The sequence below is a fragment of the Lonchura striata genome, chromosome Z (genome assembly GCF_050655825.1).
Source record: "Lonchura striata isolate lonStrDom1 chromosome Z, ASM5065582v1, whole genome shotgun sequence".
Taxonomy (NCBI): Eukaryota; Metazoa; Chordata; class Aves; order Passeriformes; family Estrildidae; genus Lonchura; species Lonchura striata.
The window spans coordinates 71,454,174-71,477,019 of NC_140740.1; the positions used below are offsets into that span (position 1 = coordinate 71,454,174).

Below are 22,846 nucleotides of genomic sequence, written 5' to 3' on the forward strand. Positions count from 1 at the left end.
TCAACAGATCCCACAAAAAGGACTGTATAATTGAAATGAGCAGCAGATTATTTTAGATGTGGGTGAAAGAGTTACAGGTGTTTTTGCTACATCCAAATGTGCTGGAACAACTGAAACTTACTGGGACAAGTTGAAGCAACCTTCATCTCCTTGCTCCTTCACACAGATCCTGTATGAACATGCTGCTGTGCATGTTTTGGGATGGGATGACAAGCCCATTTACCTATTAAGCTGTTAAGCACAAAAACCTTAACAACTCAGACAAGAAGTCTTTATCATGTTCATAATGGAGTTTGCAAGTTGTTTTTCTGGGCCATAAACCAGCAGGTGTGACAACAGAGGTTGGAGCTAAGGCAGCCCTCCAGCTGCCTCCCTGTGCCTGCACCACCACTGCTTGGATGGGGATGGGGCACCCCTGCTGTTAGTGCATTGTGGTGGTCAGCAAGGATAGGGGCCACAGCATAGGGATGGGAAAGGTAGGTTTGATTATGGTACAGAACACTGGAAAGGACCTGGGATTACTGGGAAGCAGAAATTCAAGGGGGGATAAAATAATTTTCTTCTTGCCCAAGTTAGCCATACATAGACTTGTCTAGATTTGAAATGTGTGGTGTGTTTTTTAGAAAATATTTAGCAAGATAATTGTAAAACATCTTGACTCTTGGCTAGTTAGAGCTTCACAGCTTTAAATTGGGTTTGGTTTATATGCATAGCTACAAACTCTGTCAGGTATAAACCAACAATATATTAATATATTAGTATGTTAGGCCACTATACTGTAAATTCCGAATCTCAGCCTGTTTTGCACAGTTTTGCCCATCACTAATCTTTTATCTTTCTTTGAAATTAAAAATTTTGCTGAAGTACTTAGGGATTTGTAATAAGAAATACTGTAGACATTTTTTTTTAATGTGTGGCCTGCAGTGAAACAAGTACAAATCCATGGATCATGCATACTTTACAAAAAAATCTGGCTTTGGTAGTAAACCAAATCTACAGATTTCAAAAATGTTACTTCTTCAAATCCAGCCCAGGACTCCTAGTGGAACTGAAAGCAGGATTGACTTCTGACTGTTCAGATTCAGCACCCCCAGGACTGTCCTTAAAAAGCACATGTTTGCGGGAACTTAACACCTAGTTTCCTAAATTCCTAGATCTGATCTTAAGTATGCATCAACAAAATTAAGATACCACAGTCTCATAAGTGCTGGTGTTAAGTCTGAGATTATGAAGTCGTAAAATAACAACTGACAAAATTAATTTGGAAGCAAATAAAGCAGAAATTTTTATTTTGATTTTCTTTGTTTTAAAGTCACAGCATGGCAAATAACATAATACAAATAATGTGACTTTCAAGGTGCTTGTTACTAGGAGATTCCAATCAGGCCTTACTCTTTGTTTTCTATATCCAAATGATAAATATTTTGCTTTTTACAAAATAATTGTTTTATAACCCAAGGGCTGGTACCTGCAGATAAATTTGTGCTTCAGCACACTCTTCTGACATTAAAAGTATTCATAAATCTAAACTACAATTTCACATCCTCTCAGAAACCACTCTAACAGAGGCATGGCAAGTCATTTAGGTAGTAGGCAGAGCAAAGCCTGTCAGTACATTTACAGTGCAGGTATGTAACCTGTTTTTCCTTCCTCCATCTGCTGCATCACTTTGGGGTTGGGTAGGCATTATGCAAAAAAATAGCTTCTGGCATTTCAGAAATATATGTAGAATTCCCCTTTAGCTTGTAGACTTTTCTATCCCTTCATATTGCATCAAGATTCTGACATCACACACGTGAGTGCTTTACTGAATCTGAGGAAAAGGAGCTGGAAAGTAGTGGCAGGTATGGTATTGCCAGGAGCATGGTAGACCATGAGAAGACTATAGGCAGACAGTGTATTAAATGCCTGTCCTTTGCAGTTGTGGGGAATATCACTCACAGAATAAAAACTGTGGCCTTGGGCCACCCCCACAGCTAGGAAATCTGCATAGGAGAAGGGTGCTGCACTTTCCAAGGTCAGACATGCACCATTTCCCAGACAGAGGCTGAGAACACTCATCCTGGAACCCGCAGGACTGAACTAACCTTCCTCTCCGCAGGTAGAGCCAAGCAGTGGAGCAGGGTGTAGAAGCACGACCAGAGCCAGTCTAGGTTCAGTGGAAGCTGCAGGGAACAGCAGAGCTTCAGGTTAATAAAGCATTCCTGAAGTTACCCAAGGTTACTGCCTCCGTGCCCTGGGCGTGAGGCATAAACAAAATGTTTCAGTGCAAGAGGTGCATGAGGCCTATGTGCCCTTGTTATGGGAAATATTTTTCTGAGATTCCTGTGGATTTTGGGTGTCAGTACCACCCTTTCTCCTCAGTGCCAGGCCCCAAATTCCACTGTGCCCAGGTGATGCACTCAATTCAGCTGCTTGATGATAGCAAAAACATGAGTAGTCAAAATGAAAACACTCCAATATGGGAATGTGAGATGAGAAAGTAAGTGATGACATCAAGGAATGTTTAAGGCTTTTTCTCAGGCAGAGAGTTTCCCTTTTTAGAAGTAAAATCAGGACATGTAACAAACAAGGACAAATTGAAAAAAGAAGTATTCCCATGTGTCTTGTTTTTGTTTTCTCTTAGGCTCAGATTTGTACTGCATTGTAGCCCAAACTCCTATTAGAGACATCTGGTTTAAGTCTGTAGGGTTATTTGTTTATGGTTTGGCCTTTTTAATTTTCATGTTTCTCCCTTTTACTTTTGATTCTGTCTTCTCTCTAGTTTTAGATCCTGCTCAAGATGACCAGTGCTCAAGCTTTAGAAAGACCTCTTCTTTCCTGTATTCTTTCTTCCCCCCGCACCGCCACAACCTTAACTGTCTGCAAAACCAATTGCAGAGAGGGAGAGAGACTCTCCTTCCTTCCAAGTGCAGAGTGCCATCTTTCTTGGAAGTGGTTTCTCCTGATTTCTGCAGCTAATGGAATAATTTCCCTTCCTAGTTACTTTGATGAGTCTCTTTCTGTCTCCCAGTGAGTGAGGCACCTGTGTGAGTGTTACTGGCATCCAGACACCTTATTATACTCTCCCTCAAGTAATGGGTTTGATTTTCATGATCATTAAAGTTGCTCAACACATGGTGAAGTGTTGCTTTTAGGACTCTCTAGTCTCCCAGGTTAGTGTGAAAGGGGTTTTGGCACAAGTGAGAATAAAGGCCAGTACTGTCATTACCTGCTGTTCAAAATGACTCATTACTTACTTTTCTTTGTGAAATTCATGCTATCAGTGATGTGAGAGAAGAAGGATGTTCTTGCTACTAGAAACACTGCACAGTAACTTGAAGGATTTTCAGATATTCATTCACATTTTTGCCCATTAGGTAGTGCATGATGCTCATTAGTAGTACAGCTTGAGGCCTGTTTTGGTCTCCAAAGAACAAAAAAACCTTTCTTTTTTAAAGGTGCTGTAGCATTCATGCACTTTAGGATTGATTTTTATTTCTACAGCACAGATGGCCCAATCATCTCTGTCTTCACATAGAATAAACACAAATGTATCAACTACAACAATTACTTTTTTGCAAGTGCACTCCTTTTCTTCTCATTGGAAAAGTTCATTTGTAGGATGTTCATGAAAAGAACTTTTGCATGGCCTGAGTTTTGTTTAGTTCCGAAGTAGATAAAGTCCAGTTACCACTAAGCACTTAAGAGAATTTATGTTCCTTCCATAGTTCCTTTTTCAGTCAAAATTAACCCTTTGAATAACTTGCACATAAGTCTTTTACACAAAATTGGCACTTCTTCATCTCATACTTTTAAATCCCTTTTTTTGGTGAAAGAAACAAAACCAAATGTAATGTCTGAGTAGGTTTTCTCTGTATTTTAATGTCTCCCTGCAAAAGTTTCTGGTTCATCACCCTAAAGGACACAAGGAGTGTGAGTTTGCAGAAATGTGTGACCCCATCTTCTCAAGTTTGCAGTTTTCAGTGGGTGTATCTACACTAAGACACTACATTGCACAATGACAAAGATTGCCAGCTTTTGTCTGGTAAGCAGCCAGGTATCAAATCCATTCCACTTGCAGCCTGTTCTGTCTTCATAAAGACTCTTCTGGAGTTTGCAAAGCACTGTGGCACGTAGAGAAATTCTTTAATTATGCATTCAGTAAGTCTCATAATAATGGGATATTATATTTCATTTTATATTGTACTTATTTCTAATAAGATGCAGACTGTTAACTTCAGATGTCAGAATTCAGCTAGTTTGTACCTTTCTAGTGTTTCTTCAAACCATCAGCACACTTTAAAAGACATGATTCACATGCTGTTCACCTTTCCATTTTCACCTCAGAAACAGAGCATGAGAGACACTGTTAGTAAGGACTAGACAGACTGAAGCAATTCTGTGGAAGTGGATAAATCTGACAGGAATTTCTGCAGTAGGAGCAGATTTCCATGTTTTTGTTACATACACACACACACTCACAGTATAAACATACATATACGTATGTGAATCTGCTGCAAGAGATCCCTAATTCACTTAAAATTATGGTACGATGTAGTTCTTTCGCCCTTTGTCCCATTATTGAAACATTAATACACATTTTGCACTTGGTGGTGAAAGCAATATTTTAATTCCATCTACTTCTGTCTTTTAATTTATTTACTTTCTAATTCTTTAATCACTGTAATTTTATTGGCTACTGTTTGGAAGGTCAAACTTTTTAATTTGTTCTGTGTAGTGAAATTTTGCTCAAATTACCTGCTGTTTTCCATCAGCCAGTGTAGCTACCTCATTATTCTGCTCCTTTTTTTCTCCCATGACCATCCATTTTTTTTTTATGTATACAAAAGTAAAGACCCCTCCTTTGCTGCTCCAAAACTCTCAGGGAAGGAGAGTTCTGCCTGCTATTTCACCCTTGGCTAAAATGCAAGTGAAAGCTCATGCATTTATTCAAAAGATAAAAAGTTACTAGAACTCAAGAAGAGGCCTGAGGTCAAGCAGTAGTGCTGATACGATTGTCTTCTCTATCCTTCATGATTTCTTACCCTTGCTGATCCTCCTTCTTCCTTTCACATGTGCATGTAAATGATGAATATTATGCGATGCAGGTAGGGCCCAGTGGTAGCATACTAGGCTGATTATGGTAGGGATAAATTCCCATTGAATTCTGTGCCCTTCAATGGTTGCCTGAGGACACTAGCTACTTATTAATGTAAATAATCAGCATTATGTCTATTTGTGGAAAAGAATCTCTGTGGTCTTTTTTTGAGGAGAAGCAGAACCAGGCAAATGAGAAATAAGTGAATTGCCTTTCTATTTCCTTTATACAGCACATCTGCCCAGCTGTGCCCTGCTTTGCTACTGCTCCTCCTCCTGCTTACAAGCACTTGTAAGCCTGGATGCCTCTTTGGAAGATGCAGCTGAAAATTGTTGGCTGTCCTAATTGAGGGGGTCTCCTCCAGCACTGACTTCAGGTAACACATACACATGCCAGACCCAGGGGCTACTCCTGGCTTTTCTGTGAGCTACAGAGGTTGCCATAAGTACTTTCTTTCCAGTATCTGGTCCACATTGCATGGGTTTTGAGGCTCAAGTAGTTTCTGAATTCAGTAGCAACACACAGATTTAAAAATTGCTGGAGAGGGGGTTGTAATCCTTTTTTCTAACCTTCTGGTTAGTCGGAGCTTGGAAGTAACACCACACTATGCCTCTGTGAAATATACAGCTCAATTTAAGTGCAACATTTTCTCACCAAGGCAGAAGAAAGGTTTTTGAAGAAGAAAGAAGAGCATGTCTTCCTGCACTTTTTTATTACAAATTCTCATCTGTGTACAAATCAATTGCCATTTATAGATTGCGTGGGAGAGATTGCAAAGATTAGGCACAAAGTAAAACTTGAAAATAGATTCCTTTTGATGTGTACCAAGCTTGGGGCCCTTATGAGATGTTATCACTACAAATGGTACACCGAGAAACACGTGGTTTTGGAAACTGTGAATACTTACATGACCCTTGTCATTTTAATGTCTTCTGAGTAGAAAGTGCTTCATACATGTACTCTTGCCAACATTATACACTACTTGTAGGGGAAGGCTTTTGCTTTTTTATAGTTTCTCACATCCTGGTAGGAAACATACTTTATCCATAGTTTTGTAGAAGTGGAATCAATGTATAAAGTGTATAAAACTACTTCCAATAGTTTTGCTCCTTCAGATGTGAACAGTCCTTTTCAAGGAGCAGAAGGAAAGTCATCACACGTTGCCTGACCGTGGGTAAAATAGTCCTGATTTAAACCACACTTAGGGTTAAGTTTACATCAAATCTGAAACACCTTCCACTACAAGAAAAGTCATTATTCAGTAGAATTGAGATCTTATGGGGAGCAATAGTGAATCCTTTAAATCAGCTGCTGTTATGCCAGTTTTGGGGATTTAATTTCTTGCTTTTGAAGCTTTGCCAAGGTAACTTTAAGGGCTTCAGGGTACATTCCCCTTGAAACTGTACAGTTAAGATGCTCTTCATCCTAATATAGCATGATTCCTGAGTAGAACAACTGTTTCAATACTTTTGCCCAGACAAGAGGGCTCTTCAAAGGCGAGGCTGAAGAAAAGAGTGTATAAGAAAGCTGGAGAGTAACTTCGTACAAAGCCATGTAGTGGTAGGAAAAGGGCTTTAAGCTGAAAGAGAGTAGAGTAGATTAGATTATTAGGAAAAAACGTCTTACTTTGACAGTGGTGAGGTACTGGAAGGAGTTGCGTAAAGAGGCTGCAGGTGCCCCATCTCTGGAAATATTCAAGGCAGAGTTGGATGGGGCCCTGACAAAGCTGATCTGGTAGAAGATGTCCCTGCCCATGGTAGGGAGGGTGGAACTAGATGATCTTTAATCTTTCTTTGGATCTGCCACCCCAAATCATTCATTGATTTTGTAAAAGCAGGCTGCCAGCACTGGGATATGCACAGAACTTGCCTGGTACACATTGCCAGTGGCTGAGATGTAGATAGAGGCCCAGAATTCCACACAGGTAAAAGTAAAATGTTTCATACATTTTCTGTACATATAAATGCTAAGCAGTTCAACCAGCCTTTATCTGAAGATTGCCATAAAATTAAACACTACTGCATAATCTAAATGTATGCCCATTACACAGAGTCAGGATTTTCATTAACAGCCCTATCAACAAAACCTTAATGATACACATTCAAATAATGGATCATGTTCAAGTGTAGAGAAATTTATGTTTTACAGACTTTTATTCAATAAATTACATTTAATTTTTCTGAGATTCTTCTTTTTTCTAAGAAGTAACACAGACAATAGTTTTACTTAATAGTTAAAGCAAAAAAAACCAAAGAACCTTTCATTTCTCCTCACAAAACTTATAAAGTTTCTGATGTTTTCTCTCAGTCAGAGACACTGCGTGCAAATACCTGTTCTGCCATTCGGTCAGTGAGGCAAAATTTGAAACCAGTCTTATCCCTGGAATAATTGCTCAGCAAACAAGATGTGTGTAATCAATTTTTATTATTAATACTTCAGTTAACATTCAGGTACCATATTTTACTTCTTATAATGAGTACAGTTTTACAATGAATGTTTAGTGTTTACAGTACATAACATCACTGACAGCTGCAGAATGCCTGTCACGTGTGCCACAGCTGGATTAAATATAAGTACATTTCTTTGGGCACTAACAGTGTAGAAAGATAAATTGCAACATATGTCTGCTTTACTCTATATGCAGAAACAAGATTTTTCCCTGTTATTTCAGTGGATGGACATATTTGTTATCATTTTATCAACAAAGTGTATTATTAGTGTTATATTGCATGTCAGGTAAAGAAAGATTATTAGTCAGTGAGGTCTACTGCAGAGTATGCTCATGTGTTTCCAGTCCCAGTGATTTTACAGTATAATTCTTAATATCCCCATATGATTTGGGATGAAGACCCAAGATTATGCACTTCCTCCTCTTGTGCTTTTTACATTATGGGGTCAGAAATTTAAATTTCTGTAAGAAGAGTGATGTGGCTAATTCCTGGATCCATGATTTTCTTCTGTGATAGCTATATCTTGAGAAGGGCAAACTGGAACAGAGGGGTCATCAAAATAAATCTCTCCACCTATTGACTAATTCATGTTCAGGATTTGATGCATTGGTGGAGAATATTTTTCCTGTTTCAAACAAACATCAATTCCTAATTGCCACAGTCCTCATGAGGACCTTCTAGCAGCTAGTTAAGCACTGTCTTAAGATTTTTTAAATGGAGCTGTTAAGTTGCAAACCTGTCATCACCCATGCACAATCCATCTCACTGTCTGTGGGATTCTGCTGGGTGCAGTTTGAGCCCAGTTGTGTAACAGTGGAGCCTGTTATCTTGGATGAGACAGCAGCAGTGTGTTTGTGCATGAGGACCCCAGGGAGGAAAGCACACAGATAGCTTCTGAGGCTTTTGTGGGACAGACCTTCTCCTCACACTGTCATTTGCAGCTCATGTGATCAACAGCATCATCCAGCAGCATCTTTCAGGCTGAAGAGATATGCAGGCTCTGCTAGCTCTCTTGTCCCATGCACTTCCCTCTGAGAGCAGAGGGCACCATACATAATCCACTGATGGATGTGTGCAGTGCAGATGCTGTGCTGAACATGGATCAGTGGAAAAAGCTGTGCTTCTGAGGGTTTTCAAATAGCCATTTTTTTTCCACATGCACAAAACTGTAAGTTTTCATAGTCAATTTCATAATCAGCCACCCCAATGGTAGGAGTGGCAAATGTCAAGAAGGAATTCATTATTCCATCCTTTGCTCCATGGCTTCCTATTGTTGGAGGAGGTTTGCTCCCTTTTAGTCCCTAAGGCTCATCCTTGCATCTACCCCAACAAAATCATTAGAGTGGGCTCTCAGATCCCATGTGTGAATATCTAATGGCTACTACCTAAGGAAGGCATGAAGATAAAGCATGATGCTGATGTTTGTGCCTGAGATTTCCTCCCCTAATCTGATGCTGGGTTTCACGTCACATTGCCATATTTCTCCACAATGTATGCAGTAAATATCTGTATTTTCTTCTTCACAAGTGGACCTCCTGCTGTATCAGTAAGTTGCACAAAGCCAGATTGTTGTTTTGAACTTTATGGATCTGTGTTTAAGATACATGAAACTCCAGTATCATGAAACTGCTTAGGACAAAAAAGAACAAAAACCAAACAGCCATTGAATGGTCATAAGATTATTGTTCTCTCACAGTAGGAAAATCTATTTAATCTCCCATAACATACTAAACACTGTGAAGAAGTGGACTATGCACAGTCAGAAATAGCAGCAGGAAAGAATGCACATCAGGGAGCACATTGTTTCCCTTACTCTAGAGATACTGAAGAAACAGAAGGGGGAATCTCCTTCAAATTGGAACCAAACCACCCACAGCAAAACTTTCATCAGAAAATGCCCAGTATTAGACCCCAGCTAATATAATCTATGGCAGGCCTTTGTTAGGATTCACTCAGAAGACAGTTGGTAGGACTATCTCAATGATATAGCAAAGAGATAGTTAATTTAGTGTCTCATACAGAAATATCTCAATTTTTAAAATATTAGGCTTGACTCCTGACAGTGGGCATAGTGCAGACCCCAAGAAGCTTCTCAAGACACCATCTGCACCTGTGGAGGGTGCAGCCTGTCCTTGCTATTATTTAGGGGAAGAGGAGAGACATCTGCACTTGACTTTGTGGTCACAGGCATAACACCAAAAGATAGTATGGTCTTTAATGTGGGAAGAAGAGTGTATAATTCATTATGAAGCTTAGCCAACAAAAGGCTCATTTCCCTAGCAGCAATCAATGGTGGTCCACCCTCTCCTGTTTCTGTCACTTTTCTTCCTTTGTTGTTGTTATTGTTGTTGTTGTTGTTGTTGTTGTTGTTGTTGTTTTAGACGCCCGATCAGTACTAAGACAACAGAAGAAAAAAAAAAGGTAAGATTTTCCTCCCTTAATCTCCCTGACAATGATATTATTACATAATAGCCAATCTAAACAGTGCAGTGAAAATCATACTTTGCATGCAAATGTGAAGATAGTGTTACCACAGGAATGGAGTCTGTTTAGGTACGGGGTATGCAGAAGCGGGCTGCTCTCTTCTGAACAGACCCAAGTAATGCAGCAAGAAATTCACAGATTCAGGGAGAGCAGGAGGAGTATCTCTTCTGGTTTTTGCCACTTAGCTTTGACTTTACTGCCCAGAAGGAGATATTTTCAGATGCAGGAAGCCAACAGCCAACAGGAAGTTAGCAGCAGGAAGATTTGTCTTTTACCCAGAGAGTCAAGTGGTTCAGATCAGCCTCATACCTTTCATATGAAAGCAGAGTTATCTGCATACACTCCAGCTGGCATTGAGGCTCTGTTTACCATCACTCTTCAGCTTCAGAGAAACAGTAAATGTCTCCTTGCCTGTACATAAACCAGGGTTTCATGGGAAGACAGATTTGGCCTTCTGCCTGCTGCATTGCCTTGGCCCTTTGGAACGAGACTGCTAAAAACACTTGACAGCTTGTTTCCATGGATTTTATACTATGCCCTGAAGTCACAGCATAATCATGTAACTAGCACTGCTGGTGCCTGCATGTCCCCATGCAATAGGCAAGAGCATCCAAGAACACTAATGTACTACATAGCACCAATCACCACTTCCCAACAGTGTGTAGCTGATATGAGTGTTGGAGATATACTGTCCAGACACCTCTCACATTCCTGTGAGAGCATCACAACAAGCTATGAAAACAGCTCAACTGGCAGCCACCCATGCTGCTGGGTGCAGCCCTATAGAAGACTTTTAACATATGGTTCTCTGCCTATATTTTAAATCCTCCATCTCATTGTTATTGAGAATTATTAATAGCCTTTCACTGGTTCCTCATAGTTGGTGGTATGTACCAAGAACTTGTTCAGCTGTGTTCAAAATCTGATGATCTTGGTGAAGATCATTATATTGATCGAATATTCTTCCCATCTTGGCTATGCAAGCTTTGTGCACTCATATGTAAGTGGCTTCAACACTTCATACCTTCTGTTTCTCTTGCTGCTGCATGTCATTATTGTCTGTTTATTCTGCAGGGAACATACAAGCTTTATTTGCACAACTGTGTGTACAACAGGGCCCCAAGATTTGGCTGAGGTTTTTGATGGTCAGTATTCTTCCTGTAGATGAGGCTTGAATTTTAGCATTACACTTGACTCAGGCTGAAGGATTTACAGACTCACTCAGGCTGGGATTCAAAAGCAGCAAATAGCAAGGTGACAGATAGCTACTTCTGGGTTTTGGCATGTAAGCAAAGGAATTAGCAGGCTGTAACTGCACAAGCTTACAAAGCCTGGAACAGACTGGCAGGCACTGACATTTGTGTCAGCTGAAAAAGAAAGCAACAAAAAAAACATGGAACACGGAACAGTAGTACTTCAGAAAGGAAATCTCAGCTATTTACAGAATGCCATCAGCTGAAATTTCTAAAGACCAGAAAGGCCCATTTTAAAGTGCTCAGCATGCCCAGTCAGGGCCAGGTTTTCAGTTAAGCTCAGTTCCCATGGAGGCAGCTAAACAAGAGCCAGATTTTTAAAAGCACTCAGTATCCAGCTGTTTCCATTGCAACAATTCTGTCCCAGTTTTTAAGCAGAGCTTAGCACCACCCAACAGGCTGTGTTATTTCAAAAGCTTGCTCTAAGTGACTTCACACCTGGTGTCATTGGCTACCTGGAGGAGGATCAGGCCACCTCCATTTCTGTCTTCTTCCACCTTTCCTGAGCCCTGATGCGGTCTGAATAATCTGAACTATCAAATAATTGTTCTGGGTATTATACAAAGAGGGAATATCAAGAAATGCAGCTCACAGACTACAACATGGTGAGCTTCACAGTTCGCCAATTTACCAGGCACTTTAGAGCGGCAAGAGCCAGCATTATGTGTCGACATGCCAATCACGCTGACTCGAGTCAAATTATGTCAACTTCCAAATGTCTGAGTTTGGAGGTCTCAACCTTTTTTAATAGGCAGATGAAGTTGAGAGTTTCTTTCTCCTGAAGTCTGCAGAAAAGACAGCAGACTCTGTGATTCAGGGAAGACTGTGTGGCAGGTGATGTAAAACATTATCTGGTTATCAACACTTGTAAAAATTGCAGTCTTCCTTCCATCAGCATGTCAGTATGAAGCTTTCTAAGGGCAGGAGTAACCCTTTGCTAGGAGAAGCCAGCCTCAGAGGTCGTAAAGCACACAGCTCTTACACTTTCAAACTTTCAGAGAGCTTGTAAGAAGAGAACAACATAGAGACAACATGGGAAAGGGTAACACCTTCTGCCCTAGTGCCTACTGTCTGCCATGGCTCTTGTGTAAGCAGAGAGGTGTAATTCAGAACGTGGAATGAATCACAGAAATTCTCAGAAGGTGGTCTATGAGAAGAACCAGTTTCCTTTTATTTCCGTGGTTTGTGTCGGGACTTTTGTTTGTTTCTTCATTTTGGGCTTGGAGATTTTGTTTGGTTATTTGGTTTGGGTGGGGTTTTAGGGTTTTTTTTGAGGGGGGGAGATGGGAATGGGGGGTTGTTCTTTTATGTGAAGATCAGGTGACAGAGAGGGAAGAGCAGAAAACTGACTGGATTAAAGAAGCAGCCCACCACACAGACAGGCTCATGCTATACAGGCTATACACTCTAAGGCATGGGTAGCAGCTGAAGACACTTTTATCATTTCAGAGAGAGTTTACAATGCTCAAAACAAATGACTTTAAAGAAGAAAAGACCTGAAAAGCAGGTGAATTTCAGTCTTTTTTAAAAAAATGCAATTCATTTGAGAGGCATGTATCTAGCCATTTGAAGCTTCCTCCTCTGTCTTTCTTTCCTCTCATTTCCTTGATCCCCCTTGCTGTGTGACCATGTGACACGCAGCCATTTGGTGAGAATCGAGAGAGATATTGGCAGTTTGGGAGCTGTTGTTCCTGCTTATGTATGCAAAGAGCATAATTGCTAAGTGCATCATCTGTTGTAATTTGCACATCCACACACAGAATAGATCAGGGCAGTCTTCCCATAAGGATGCAGTGCCTTTTTTTCCCTCTCTGCTTTTCTGGGCAGTAAAATATTAGGTCTTCTGGGTGTCATTGCAGCACAGGCTGAGCAAGTGCCCTAGGAGGTGATCCCTGCCCCAAATAACTTATGCTCTTAATATAGCTGCAGAGAACCAGGATGTGAAGCAATATTTCTGTAACTCTCTTTCCCCACACACAAGTTTGAAATTACTTGAGAAATAATTTAGGCAGGTCTGCAGTAGGTGTGAGAAGTTACCAATGCCAAATCCAGCATTACAAAAACACTCTGTAGTCACAGACACACCAAGTGGGAGCTTGTTCCCAAAGGTTGTCTAAGCAGGGGCCAACCATGGAGCAGTCAGTGAATACTGGTCTGGAAAGCAAACATAGCACCTGAAAAGAACAAGTAGCATCTGTGTAGTAATAGGAGGGCAAAATATTGGAAAAATATAAATAAATATAGAGAGAATATCAGAGTGGCCAATATCCAGTTGGCCTCCCCATCAATTGTGTTGATTCTCACTGTCAAAGCCTTTTGACTTCTCATGAGCTTCTGCAGCAGAAGCCAAACCAGTATTTTCCTTAAAACCTTAAGATGCAGGTGAGACAAAGCCCTCACCCGAAAGTGCAAACTGCACAGACATATTACACATCTCAGAAACCAGACTTGTGCTTCCTGAGGACAGAGACAGGGGATTGTTGTTGTTTCATCTGACTCCCCTAAGTAAATATGCAGCTCATAGTGTGTCTTGAGTTCCTTTAATTTCTTCACCAAGCTGTACTTGCAGAAGATTCCCCAATTACCATTTAGGACCTTCAGCAATAGAGCCTCATTGTCCAAAGACTTGTTTCAGTCTGTGGCAGACCCCACTGATGTTTATATTACAATCCTTTATTCCCTGGAACCTGATCATGTTGCCTCAGGGAGCCTCATCTCCTTCCCTGGTGCCTGGAGTGCTATGTCTTCATTTAATCAGAGATTCAGAAGAGAAAATTTCCCCTCATGCAGGCAAGCTGGACTGTAGGACGATTTGGGTGGATGGAGACGAGAGATCTCTGAAGGCTGCTCTTAAAATATCAGGTTTATTATAGAGGGTGAAAGACCTCGCTTGGGATTGCCAGACATGACACGTGGCAAGGCCTGAGGGAGTGGGGGAAGGGAGAGGCAAATGGTAGAGGGAGATAAGAGGATGTTCCAGGAGAGGGTGGAAGTTCCAAGCGGGTGGGAGTTCCAAGAGAGTGTCTGGCTCCTCAGGGACTCCTTATCAGGGGGCTTCAAGGTGGGCTGGAACAAGACTTAGGCCAATGGGGTCACAGATACCAGATGCTTCAGGGGAGGGTTACAGATGTGGGATGAACCATACATTGGGAGTGAGATAGAACATTCCATTTAACCTCTGAGCCTATCTGTAGGTAAAGGCAGTGTTCACCCAGAAGGGGGGGATTGTCTTCATCCTGGCTGTACTATTGTTTTCTACTTGTTCAGTAACTAAGGTTTGGTATGTCAAAACTTGTTACCATCTCAATCTCTGTATTTTATAAATCTTTTGCCAGGCAATCATATTTATAAGGCTTTCTTGCTTCATCGTCCCCAGCACTCTCAGACAGTGGTCTTTAAAACAGTAACACACTTTGTGCGAACACATGGAGGACCCACGGAGCCTCCACCAGTGTTGGAATGTCAGTTCCTTCCCTACCTAGCTCTTCTGCTTAGTGGAGCAGACAGCTGCACTATTGGATGCTACTTCTGTGTAACAGCACCAGAAATGGGGGAACTGGGGGCTACCAGTGAGCACCAGTCATTTTCCACACATGTGCTTTCAGGCTGTGCTTTACATGTGCATGCAAAATGCTCTTTCCCTCCAGACGCGCCGTGGGGACGTGGCCCCGGGCAGAGCCACAGCCACCAGAGGGCATTTGAAGGACATCAGATCCGCAGGTGTCTGGGCTGGGGGTGAGCCAGCCGTGCACGCGTGTCCCGCTGTGCCAAGCTGTGGCAAGCAGTAGAAGTCTGATCTCACTGCCTTTCTCGTTCTGCCTTTCTGCAGTTGCCTCTGGGTACTCTGAGTTAGTGGTTTGTAGAAAGTATGGCACAGGTTCTTTCCATGGATGAACTGCTGCAAATGGGCAGCAGCTGAGGTGGACCAGTGCTGCTAAATTGACCACTGAATAACTACACCTCCCTTGATTGCATCCTTCAAAATAGCTATGCATGTAGATATCAGACATAATTTTGTTCATCAGTTTTAATCAGATGTCTGCAACCTCCACATTTACTTTTTCTTGGCATTAAGTCAGAAGTCCATGATTTTGCTAACTTTTGCCATCTACTCTCTCTCAATGGAGAGAGCTGTTCTCAAAGGCCAAACTTTAACAAAAGCATACACCTATACTTCATGTCAACCTCTTTCTAGTCCATTTCAGTAGACTGAGGAGTTGAATATGGCCTTCTGTATTCCAGATGAAGGCCAGGGCCTTCAAAACAAAATATTTGCAGTGATTTCATAACCATGTAGCTGTCTGTCATCCAGAGGGAATGCCTGACACAGACCATATGAATCCTTTCAGTCAAGCTTAAAAAACTCCCTCAATGTTCCTCTTTACTTCCCGTTTTTAATTTTTTTTTTTCAAGAGATCATCAGTACAGAAACAGCATGGCAATATATGCATTTGCACAGTGACTTTCTGCACGGATGAGTTCCTATGAGAAAAGTTTGCATTAAAGAGCTCTAGGTTGGTATTTCTGCCAACTGCTCCAAGTGTATTGGAGAAAAGGGATAGGGAGGACAATGGTGAGCTTCCACTTGCAGTGGGACAAGACATATCAGAATGAGTTTGCCTCGTCCTTGTCTATTGTCAGGGTTTCTTGCTGTCTAAGAATGACCAAGTGCTGCCTCAGTTATTTCCCCATTAAATTGCTTGGCAAAACTTCAGATGCACAGGAGTAGCCTTCTGAAAACAAGCAGGAGTCTTGCAAAGTTGAGAAGGAAAACCTAATGCTTTACATAGACTTGAGAGAGAGGACACCAAGCCAGCATCAAGTAAGACAGGTCAAACTCTACAAAAGTGAAAAGGGAAACAGTCTGTCTATCCCTCAGACATTCTCAGGTTGAGTCAGGTGGATTTGTGGAGGGGATTTGACCTTTGGGCACAGGTCCAGAGTCTCAACCCCTATAACTGGCACAGGAGAACAACACCATGACTCATCACTATATGCTGGAATGCAGCTACTGTGAGGTGGGAGTGGAAGTGATAGGCTGGATTTAGCTCGGGACACACATGTTTAGAGTAGTATGAGCACCTGTTTGCTCTTGGAAGCAATCCTGATGAACATGTGAGATAGCATTAATGCTTTTGTGTTTCTCACTGGGGTTGCTACACCACCCTTCTGCTTCCAGGATCTTGGACTGAGCTCATCAATCTTTATGGTCAAGAGAAGCACATTTATACGAAGTCATGCCTTAAATCTCAGCAGTAACTCAGAAGGCAGTGTGGAGAATATTTTTGATGCCAGTGGCAGGGAGAAGAAATGTTTCTTGGGGCACAGTAGTAGACCTGTGGGTACAGCTCAAGAACCTTGATAATGTTATTCTGAGTCCAGCATCCAGCTTTTTTACATACAAGTTGGGTTTTACAGGCATTGAGCTACCTGTCTCCATTAATGAATTAAGACCAAGCAAACCACAAACTGAACTAATTTGTATATTTATCGCTTAAGAAGAGAATTAGAAAACACACTTATACTGGGAATTGTGAATGATACATTCTGCCTGAAGGAAAACAAATTATCATTCCAGCAGGAAAATTCACATCTCCAGGGTTCTGAAAGCAATTCATGTTGACTCTCTTGTTTTAGTCTGTGGGGGATTTGAGAGGAATGATTTGAGACAGGAGCAATGGGGAAAATCCTCTCCTTGTGTTCTCTTTTTCTTTTACATGACTGTCACACAACAGGTGATGCACAGGCTTCCTCAAAGTCATTGTGGTAAATGCAGATTACATTTCATACACAACAGACAGCTGCTGCAAATCTTGACTGCTACATTCTTTAATGATATACTGTTTTCAGGGAGGCATAGATGCCATTGCTGTTCAATAAGTAATAGATTATATATTTTTCCTCCCATAGCATGAGGTGTTGTTTGAAAGGAAAACTGAACTAAATGAAGTAAATAAATAAACTAAATAAAGTTCCCAAAGTGAACAAAAGGCACTAAGTTACTCGGTTAAAACTGTTGCTGGTTTCAGGATGGCTTTGTCATCTTAGGTTACCTTGGTGACACACACATGGGAGAAGAGTAGTGTGATACCAAAACCATGACTACCACAAGAATGTGGTATTTTCCTTGGACTCTATGCAAATTATTGAGTCCACCTTTGAAGGTCATCTGATCAGATCTTGTACGAATTTGAGCTATTGCAAGTATACTCCAGAGGCTGTCTGAGGAGAGGTTGTCTGAGGAGACAGTTCACATATGTACAGTGTTAGACACTAAGAGAAGACATGAGCTTCACAGATCATGTTTTAACAGTGACTTTACCAGTTGTCAAGGCTACACAAGTACTGGATTTTAAAGTTGAAATTAGGTGTGGAACCTTAAAATACCACTTTTGTGGAATCTTGGCTTCTGGCATGTGAGTCTTACCTTGGCGATGTGATGTGGTCAACATTGCCATATCCTGGTGAAGTCAGTGTGAACAGGTTATGTTTGCAACATCAGGGAGGAAAGGAAAAAAGCAGAAACATATTTTCAGTATTAGGTGAAAAAAAAAAAAATCCTGTATTTAAAAGGTGTATTTCTTCTCTTATATTAGTACAAGTGTGGGAAAATCTGGGATACAGAACTTTCAAATAAAAACAGTGTAAGATTAGGTTCTGCAGGAATGGATTTTGTATATCAAATTTTAGTCTTCTGCATAAATGGCATAAGTTATCATTATTGCAGTGGAGATATGGCAAAGTAAATCTACTGGATGTATAGAAATTCTAATTCTTAGGCATGCATCAGGATTACATCAGGACAAATAAAGGCTGAAGGTGAACTTTAGTCAGACAGTAAATACAAAGTAAAAATACTGTACATAGATTTATGAATAAACATGCAGAAGCTTGAGGAATTTCTTAAGACAGACAAAACATCTTGCTGACCTGTATTTGCAGGGAGCCCTATTCTCCTTGTGGTACAAGACAAGGTTCAGTTATGGGTACTTATCAAAGAATTTATTGGTATTTGTGTATTTTTTCTAAAGCCCTTACTAACACTAGTTGAGATGCCTGTCTGTATAGGGGTACATCACAATGAAAAAAATTAGGCAAAAGTGAACATTCCTTAATTTCATTTTTTTTCCTTTGATGGTAATATTTGCTGTCATATCATAATATGTATGCTTTGAGAATCAAAATGCAACACATAGCCCTGAACATTGTCATCTTCCTCGTAGAAACACAGGGCAATATTTAGAGATATTTATGTTTGCTGACAATATATCTAGTTTCCTACATGTAGATGTATTAACTACTTGTAGATTTTAAAACATGCTAAGCAGCTGTGAGTATATGGGGCTAATGCCTCCTCAAAATCTGTAGCCTTCTCCGCTCTCCTCATTCAGAGTGGTGGGAGAAAGGGCTGTGCTCTGCTTTCTGTGCAGCCAAGGGTCTCTCAGGGACACCTCTTGGTGAGTGAAGCATGCCTCAAGAAGGCACAAAAGTATGAAGAATAGAGCAGCTACTATGATGTGCTTCCTCTTGTTAATTCCTCCTAATCCCATCTTGCAAATTAGTATTTGGAGTAGGTAAGCAACTTTATGTGGGGATTTTTGTGCCTCTCAAAAAGAGACTTAATTATACACAATAATGCTTTTGCTACGCAATGGGACAAGATCTCAATTACACTTTGGCCACCACATATTTTCAATATTGTAATCACAAGAATCTTTCTGTGAAGGATAAATTACAGACAAAGTAACATACTAAGAAGAGCACTGTTTTTTGATATCTCCCGCATACAAACAAATAATAATTAATAACATTAATTGAGCAGATTCTAGGGCATCTGGCCAAGGAAAGTATTTGTCTTATGCTGAACACCTTCTGTTGCACTCTGCAAACACAAGCTGCTAAAATGACCTCAGCACTTCTTTTGCTTTTATTCAAAGTCATCGAGATGTTTATGATTCGGTTTCCTCCCTATCTCAGCAGTAAATATCTACGGCAAAGACCTGTAAATCTGCCATTCAAGCAGCAAAAACAACAACATGCCAATCCAATAAATGACTCCCTCACAGTGTTTTCATTACACAGAGAAGACTTTCTGTGTTCTGTCCAAGAACACCATCCTGCAAAGTTTGCTTTATAGTAAACAAGGGAGGTCCAGCAGAGATGGGCAGCAGATCAGAGGAGAGACAATGTCATGTAGACTAAAGCAGGGTGAAAAAGAAAAGAAGGCGTAATTATTGTTTAGCATGTTCTTAAATTATCCAGTGATTCTGTTAAATTCACTTTCCTACACAGATTACATTTTTTTTGGAAGTGGCCTTTTGAGGCTGTATTCACTAATACCTAGATATTTAGCATTCTGTGAATGGTTTGATATTCTTTCCTGCTTTCTGAGTAAGAAAATGAATTATTTTACTGTATTTTTTTTCTGCTAATCCACTAGAAAGGTATCATTTCAGCCAACAGGCAGTTGAAGCAAATTCTTCATGGAAAAATCATTAATTTATATATGGCTACAAAGTGTATTTCAAAACCTTATGAACAAAACAATCTGTCAGAATGTAAACTAGTGCATTCATCATTTACAAATTGAAGACTGCTTCAAACTCACTGAGTAGTTTGCTCATTATAATTTGTTCAACTTCAAAGTATGTGACAAAGTAGTAAGGAAAACAATTTTGAAATGTCTTTTTCAATGCCCAGTGCCCCATTTATACATCTGCTGATTAATAAACGCAGAGAAAAGATGGTGTTAAAAAATAATTCTGTTTCACTATTACTACTTTTCTTTTGAGAGCTAACATAGATGTGATCAGCATTTTTCTTTCCCTATAAAGGTAGATTTTCAACATTTCTTTATTACTTAGGAATAGAGATAAAACACCTGCAAACAAAAAAAAAACCAAGAAAACCAAACCAACCCAAACAAAAAAACCCACAACAGCCCCCCAAAAACACAACAAAAAACCTCTGCAACACCAAAATCAAACAGGCCTCACACAAAAAGAAAAACCAAAATCAACACACACATATTAAAAAAAAAAACAAACAAAAAGAAACAAACTAAATAAAAAACAAAGAAAGGCAAAGAAAAAAGCCCAGAAATCAAAAACTACAATCAGATTGGCTCAAACAGTTTCGACTTATCCTGAGCCCATATCTCTGGGCTCAGCCTGTTGAACAGGCATCCATGCATTTTTCTCCTTCAGAATAAAAGCCACTTTCAGTGATGACAGGATGTTATATAAACAGTTTCTTACCTAACTCAGGGGAAAAAAAATAGGAAGAAGAGGAGCAAACCAGGATGATTTTATCTGTTTGTTGTATTTCTCTGTATAGGTGGCTAGATTTTAAAAAACTGAGTCACTTTTTTCCGTAGTTATGTTTTAGAGCTGATGCCAGGAAGGGAATAAAAAGTGGTTAAACAGAGAAATGGAGAGAAGGTCAGAGCCACTCCTCTTCCGTGGAAGAATGTGGAAAGAGAACAAAGCAGGAGGATACCAGAGAAGAGCTGTATGAACCTTGGAACAAGACGAAATGGCAAAAGTCTTGAAAATAAAAAAAACGAATTCATCACTTTCTGCACATAGGAAATAATGTTAAAATGTTAATTTCAACGCAGAAAATAATGTTAAAAGGAACAATCAGCTGAGGAAGTTGAAACCTAGGGGCTTCAGAGAGGGTTCAGTGTTGGAAGTATAAGAAGATAAGAGGGGAAGAAAAAAGAGGAAAAGTCTCAAACCCAAGGAAAGTCAAAGCACTGCAGGAAGACAGAAGGAGGAGGTCAGCTCTGTCTCTGTTCTTCTGCACAGCGAGGGCTTGGCGCACATGTGTGTCTGCACGAGGAGAAGGGCAGAGCAGTGCACAGTGTGACTGCATTGTGGCTCACTGAAAAGAGAGCTTACCACAAGAAAGAGAAAAAGACACAATAAAGTGATTTAGCACCAGCTGTGCTTACTATGTTTTAAATGCTTTTTTTCCCTTGTGTTGTACAAACAAGCCTAATTTTGAACAGGATATTGTCCTTTTATTGCCTTCCCTGTAGCTGATGTTCTTGTCAGCATCTCCTGCCCTAAAATACAGACCACTTGTAATGATGCTGCAGTGCACTAACTTTCAGAGACAGCAGGAAGAACAACCCTTTGATAACTGTGAGGCCTCTGCTGCAAGAGTGGGAATAAAAGCCTTCAGAAAGGGATGGCCTGGCTGATCCTTATTACGGCGCTTAGTATATTTTGTCAAGAAACACTGCAGAATCACAAACTAACACACAGGCAAAGCACAAGGCCCGAGGAACAATAGGAAGCCAGTGGTGACTACTCTTTTCTAGCTTCAAACTACCTTGCTGATTGCAGCATGGTAATAATAGTGTTTTGCAGGCAGCTGTGCTCCTTCATAATGCACTGTGTGGGAGCAAGGAAAAATTAAGAAACACAGGGCTGGTGCCCAGCTTCCTCTCCAGTAGCACATGGCCCCAGAGAGAGGCAATGCTGCCCAAGGCAGGAATAAGCACAATCTCCATTTTCTTTATTGCAACCTGAAATATCAATTCTAAGAAAAAAAAATGTCAGATTTAAAACAGTGTGCATTCCAGCTGTATGAAAATATCCTAACAGTCACAGTAACAGCTTGTTCCTGTCTATATTGTCTCTACCTATTGCAAACTCCACTACCCTGCTATGTCACAGGATTTAGAAAACTATTTCTGCAGACCTGATTTAAGAGCTGTCTGTGGAAAAATTATCTAAGATGTCTATCTCAGATACCTGGAAAACCTTAAGACACCTTTATTGCAGAGAGCTGTAATTAGCTAATACACCAGGAGTATGATTCAATTACACATCTATTGCAGAAGCAGAGCCAAAAAAAACCCACAACAAACTGTGCAAGTCTTTGCGTTTCTGTAACTGCAGAAAACTGGGCGGTCCAGTAACCTTGCCAAGCTGTTAGCCATCAAGAACTTTATTCACCATGCTATGTGTTTGTTCCCCACAGCCAGGCACTACAAAGGAGGTTAGGACAGGGGTCCCTTCAGGCATGTGGTGGAGCTGTGTGCATCAAAGGCAATACTGAAAATGTGGCTTGAAGCAAGAGTAAAATGTGGTATCTTTAGAGCAGTGTTATTTCACAGAAATGCTGCCTTGTCTAAGTATTCTGAATAGCCAGCCAACTCACCACAAAACAGGAGAAGGGGAGTTGGGCTAACACAGAACAGGCATGGATTTGTCTCTGAGGATACTCCAGCAATCCAAACCATGGGAGCATAGCACTGGAGGCAGAGGGGCCAACAGCAGCCTCAGTCAAGTGGGCAGCCTGAGTCATGCCAGGTGAGTTCTGTGGAGAGCCTGGTGCTCTTTTATGGATGGAGCCTTAAGCCAGCAGCCCAGCAGCCCAGGAATGTACCTTCTCACAAAATACGTAAAGCCTGTGTGTATGCATTCCCTGAAAACCTCAGAAAGAGGACATGACTTCTGGTGCCAGTGCCATTCATTTAGCTGTCCCAGAGAAAGGGAGGCAAGAATTTCTTCAGAGGGTTATGATGATGCTCACCATCACTATATGTAAACTTGATTAAAGTCCTG

The 22,846-nt window shown here is 40.7% G+C and overlaps 1 long non-coding RNA gene across 11 annotated transcripts in view; it reads left to right on the forward strand.

Annotated features, from left to right (window-relative positions):
* The window catches only part of LOC110471261 (uncharacterized), a 106,681-nt gene that overhangs the window by 43,978 nt on the left and 39,857 nt on the right, over positions 1-22,846 (forward strand). For 4 of the 11 annotated variants that reach the window (XR_014951169.1, XR_014951179.1, XR_014951175.1 and 1 more), the window contains one exon: positions 5,313-21,281. This is a non-coding gene — a long non-coding RNA (uncharacterized LOC110471261). Of the gene's footprint in view, positions 1-5,312; positions 21,282-22,846 lie in introns of those variants that run through there. The other 7 variants (XR_014951170.1, XR_014951171.1, XR_014951173.1 and 4 more) reach the window with 5 other exon arrangements.